This window comes from Tachypleus tridentatus, chromosome 11 (genome assembly GCF_004210375.1).
Source record: "Tachypleus tridentatus isolate NWPU-2018 chromosome 11, ASM421037v1, whole genome shotgun sequence".
Classification (NCBI taxonomy): Eukaryota; Metazoa; Arthropoda; class Merostomata; order Xiphosura; family Limulidae; genus Tachypleus; species Tachypleus tridentatus.
In genome coordinates this window covers 65,930,406-65,936,578 of record NC_134835.1, presented here as the reverse complement: position 1 = coordinate 65,936,578, position 6,173 = coordinate 65,930,406, and positions in this window count along the sequence as shown.

Sequence of the window (6,173 nt, the reverse complement as noted above, 5' to 3'; positions counted from 1 at the left end):
ATGAAGAAGATACATAAAGGCAAAGCAGCTGGTCCAGACGACATACCCATTGAACTTTTATTATCCCTAAAAGAAGTGGGAATCCAGGAAGTGACAAAACTATTGAACACTATTTATGACATGGGTGAAATACCGGAAGACTTTAAAAAATCAGTCTTTATTGCATTGCCGAAAAAGCCCGGAACAACTGACTGTGAACAGCACAGGATAATTAGTGTAATGAGTCATCTTACCAAGGTTCTTTTAAGAGTGCTCATGTCTAGAATGAAGAATAAGATAAGACCAGAGATTTCTGATACTTAGTTTGCATTTATAGCCGATAAAGGCATTAGAAATGCAATTTTTGCTCTAAACATGCTCATGGAAAGATCACTGGAAATACAAAAGGATTTATATCTATATTTTATCGATTATTCTAAAGCCTTTGACAAAGTGAGACATGGTGACCTATTCGACATGTTGTCAGACCTGAACACCAATGCTAAAGATCTAAGAATCCTTAGAAACCTTTACTGGCAGCAAATGGCAGCTATCAAAATTGAAAATGAATTGAGTGAATATAGACCAATTGAAAGAGGGGTGAGGCAGGGATGTGTATTTTCACCAGATCTTTTTTAACTTATACAGCGAAATAATCCTACGAAACATCAATGAACATCAGGGAGTCAAAGTAGGCAGATGCAATATCAACAACTTGCGCTACGCTGATGACACAGTTCTTACTGCGAACTCCGAACGAAATCTACAGACTCTCCTCACAACAACAGTAGACGAGAGTGAAGAAAAAGGCTTGCAGTTAAACGCAAAGAAAACAGAGTGCATGGTTATCTCAAAACAATCAATTACACCCACATGTAGCATAACCGGCAAGGACGTGAGAATAAAACAAGTCGAAAGCTTCAAATATCTTGGATATACTATAACATCAAATGCAAAGAGTGACACAGAAATAAAGAAAAGAATTGCAATGTCCAAGGATACTTTCTATAAAATGAAGTCCATATTCACAAACAGGAACATAACAAATGTCACTAAAATTAACACCTTGAAATCATATGTATGGTCTGTTCTCTTATATGGCTGTGAGAGCTGAACACTGAACAAAGATACAGAGAAGAAATTAGAAGCTGCTGAAATGTCGTTCCTTAGAAGGATGCTAAAAATATCATGGACTGAAAGAAAAAACAAATGTGGAAGTCATGGAACTGGCAGGATACAAAAGGTCCCTCATGAAAACTATAAGAAAGGGACAAATGGAATTTCTAGGACACATCTGTAGGAAGAATGGGATAGAGAAACAGATGCTATGTGGAAAAATAGAAGGGAGGAAAAGCAGAGGGTGTCAAAGAACTAAATATATCAACAGCCTCAATAACTATGTCACCAAGAACTCAATGAGCAACATCAAGTTGATAAGGAGGATTGACAACAGAGAAGTCTGGCATGCCATGGTCGTCGATGTCTGCTGCAGATTTGACACATGAAGAAGAAGAATGTATTAATCAGTCATTGGCCCTCAATGGTGACAAGTATCAATGACTTCATTCAATCTCTGGAAGTAGAACAGTGACATCCTAGACTATCCTCTGTAGAGGAGATCCAACATTTTTTTCAGGTGTTTACCTCTCTCAGTTGATTTTTTATGGGTGGTTTATACTGTACAGTGTTCACACCAGTATTGGCCAGTAGAATTGCCACCAAATTATGCAAATTCAGGAAAATCTCTTGCTTTATAGGTATAAGAACCATGGCTTGGTGGTTGATGACAATAGTTCATCTTCCTACACTTCTAACTGACTGTGCAAGTGCAAAATGGTATATGTCTCTATGTGACATTCCTCTAAATGTGTTGGTCAATAATTACATTGCTGCATGGCAAGGAGTGATCAAGCTAGATCTTGATCCTTCAGTTGCTTTCCTTGGAGTTTGTTGCATCCATTCATTAAAATAATCGCCCATTGCATGGCTTGATGTTGCTGTGGTGGAAAAAGTTTTAATTCCCACATTGTTATGTAGCAGTACATTCCATGAACAAACAGGTTTTGCATGTTGTGAAACATTTTGTGTAGGCATTGTGGACTCATGTAATGCACAATGACAAAGCCACATTCTTGCAATATTATTATCCACTATGATATCCTTCTTTATGTATATTTAAAGCTCATTAAGCATGTCAGCAAAGCATATTCTACTCAGACAGTGAAACTCATCAGTGGCTTGTGGGCATATCATGTGTTTCTATAGTTTATAGAATTTAGAAATCCTCCAATTTTAATTTTTTTTTCAAACTGTATTGTCAGCAATATATATTCAGAAACTCATTAACTATTAACTTTGCCTTATTCTAGTTGTTTCAACTTCTGTTTTTTTAGTGGGTGACATCTTTTCTGCCCACAGGTTTAATGCATTTGAACTGAAAAACTCTGGCTGGATGATCATACTGTTGTTTGAAATTAGTAGTGGAACAATGCTGTCAGAGAAAAGAAGACATGAGGTGATGCCATTGGACAAAGAAAATGAGTTTACATTTTAGATTCAAGCGTGCTTTCATAGTTTATTTTAAAATATTATCTGGTTATGTTTGGGGTAATCGGTAATCTAATCATGAGACAGATGAAGTAACAAGGTTAAACATCAACTTGATGAGAAAGGACTGTCTGTCATTTGTGAAGTTACACAGGCTGTTACAGTGTAATTGTTGTTTTTTGTTTACTGTTAATATAAAAATTTTAGTTGTTTCGTCTCTTTATTCTTCTCGTAAAGTGAAGGCTGTCAAGAACATTCATATTAGTGACTCTGCTGCTACTGCAGGTTTACTCATCTTATGATTGTTGGGAAACTGATTCCACATGTGAATATCACATACTTACCACACTGATGACCATTCCAGTGTTATGCTGGATGGCTTATAATTACAAAACAACACAAGGACTTCATTCCTCCTCTTGTAGGTAACTACCATGCCTTTTGGAAAGGAAACAGGTTATTTTGTGCATGGGCTCTATAACTTTATTACACAACACCAATACCTTACCTTTCATTCGTAGCACATGACAGAACACCACTTAGGTCATGGAGGTCCTATAATTCAGAAATGAAAGGATAGAATATTGTATATTGTGTTTAAAATTTAATAAAAAAACCAAGTAAGTGAAATAAGTTATTAAAGAAACTGAAATTAGAGGAACTAATTTTGACACATTCATTCATACTCTTCAATCTTAAATTATTTTATAGCAGGAAAACTGGCCAATAAAGTCTATTTTAACATGGAACTTCATCTTTACTTTATGACACAGACAGGTGACCTGAAAGCTGTTTAGTGTGAAGTGCTCTTTAGAGGAGATGAACTTTGGTGGGATTTTGATTAAGATATTTTCAGCAATTTGTCTTTATACATTTTATATAAAATTCTTGCTGATTTCCAATCAACAGGATATATAATTTCTGTTATATGATACTTATGTTGACACAGCACAGATATCCCATTCACTAGCTTTGTGTTTAACAATAGGTAAAATAGCACTGAAACCAATAAAATTTAAACTTGCATCTTGGACAAGGAGTTTGTTAACTCTCTCTTACCACTATAAATGCTTGCAGTACAGATGACAAAACTGCTGAGAAAGAACTAGAATTTATAAACATTCTTTAAAGAGAATTTACTGTTTTACAGTTATCCAGTCATGCCACATTCTGCAGGTGTTTGCTGTTGTCTTGCAAGACTTTCTTGATTGCTACCAACTTTACAGCATTCATGAGTTAAGCTTGTTGTCACAGCTGGCTAGAACTATATTTATATCTGGAAAAAGTCTCAGGAAAATGACAATGACTTGTAACAAATTTTGTCAGTAGGAAATTAGATGTTGGCATTTGTAGATTAGCTCTTATGTGTAAGAACCAGTGCTTGCAGTATCATCTATATCTTTCTTATTGCACCCCAGCTCGATTTCCATAATAACTATGGAGTAACAGAGATACTGCCATGGGTATGCTGGGTAAGATATGTTAATTGCTGTCAGCAAAGTGGGCAGTATAGCTACACATTGGACAAATGGAGACCCAACAAAGCATAAGGGACCAGAATATCAACAGGTGTTGGGGATATATCTTCTACAGGCAATGTATGCCTGAAGTCTGTAGAAATGTCACTTGATCAAGAAAATAATTTTACATTTTGTCTCTAAGTGCAATTTTAGAGTAGAATATTGTAGTAACTTTTAAAACCTACACATTTGACTGAAATTTTCAATAATTCTAATTCATGTAACCTTAAATTTTCAGTACTGACTTTTGTTATTAAGATCAAATTCTTAACCTCTTTGGCTATATATTTATTCAGTAAATGTTGTCTTAATTCCTTAGCTTAGCCTAGCCACTAAACTATAGAAGTAAAGTACTCTGAATACCAATATACTTAGGATTTTCTGCTTGGCAAGGACTCGGATTTTGTAAATGATCCTGAGACTCCAAAAGCTGTTTTGATCTTTAATTTATTGGAAACTATGGATTAAGATACATTACTAAGCACTGCATCAGACCTTATGGATCTCACCTAGTTAGTTGCTGGGTTAACTCTGAACTTTTCTGTGGCCCAACAAACCCTGTTGACCATAGATCTTTCATCAGAAATTAAGCCTTTATTGAATATCTCAAGAACCATGACACAGAAGTCACCACCATTGAATACAACAACCATACCACTCATGAGAAGTCTGGAGGTAGCCCATCTGCTGATTCAACTTCACCATTGATCCCAGTGATAAAGTTGGTAGAATTATCTAAGCACCAAAAACCAGTCTTGAGGTGTCCCATCAAAGGGTGTCATATGAATAAATACAAGAAACATCAGATATGCTTGTATCTCTGGAAGAAGTACTGTGTACTAAATCCAAATATACTTTTTTCAGAGCTCAAGTGATTCCAAGGAATGACCATGGAAATTTCAGTAAATTGACACTGAGGGCTCAACTACTCCAGACACAAAGACCATACCAGTTACCAAGACAATGGTTTTTCCAGTGAATGAGAGTGCATTTACATCAAACATCTAGCACAGCACTTGGAACAAAATGAAAAAAGACATCACCATGGAAGCAACTAAATGATTAAATACAACAGCAATTGAGAGAAGAGTTCCCATCCACTGACATCACCAACCATTTCACACTACAGAAGTTCCCAATGTTGAAACAGAATTTTCTGGAAATATTCAAATGATGGGATAAGGACCAGCTCAGTCAAAGATCATTACTACTATCTCAGCTGGATGATGAAGTATGCCAGCTGTGGACCAAACTGGTCTTGGCCATAATACAGGACATTATCGTCATCACTCTAATGCGACTTGTCAATCAACTGTTATCAAGAGGATTTGTTGATGACAATGAGATGAGGAAAAGGGAATATGGGTTTCACATCTACCCTGCATGAATGTATATTTCTGTATGTAAAGTTTGTGGATAGTGTAGTTATATCTGCATTATTTTTATTTCCTTTTGATTTATTTGTTGTCATTTATGTGTAAAGTAAGACTATCTTTGAATGATTATAAATGTAGTAATGATACTGCTGTTTTATCTACTTGTTCTTTTTTATAACTGTTTCATGTTTTTTACTGTTATATATCACCATTGTATATTGTATAATTGTAATTTAGTATTTTTATCTGGTACATATTTTGATCACTTATCAAGATATGAAAGTTAAATATTGTGGGTAATTTTTCTCAAAAGAGTTTATTTTGTAATTGGGTATTTTTTACAGTCTTTGATTTGAAATATTTTTTTACAGATTCTGTTTTGTTAAGATTGGGATATTTTACATTATTTTGATATAAGTAATGATTATTAATTATTTTAAGAGTATTTTGATTTATAATGTAAAAATAATGTTTTGAATATCTTTCTTAAAGGCTAACATTTTAATTTCATGCCCTTGTTGTATTCGTTACTAAAGTATTTTAATTATGTATTGCATCATTGCTAGTTTTTTTATCTAATGTATCCAACTTACTATGTTTTGTTTTTAGAAGGCTATAGCATCAGTATAACCATGCATTTTACAGGGCTTGAGAGAGAAAGTTACACCACTCTTGACCAATAAGTAAATAAATTTTATCAATTTTAAGTTTATAAATTAAGAATATCCATAAAATATAAAAGTGAGGAAAA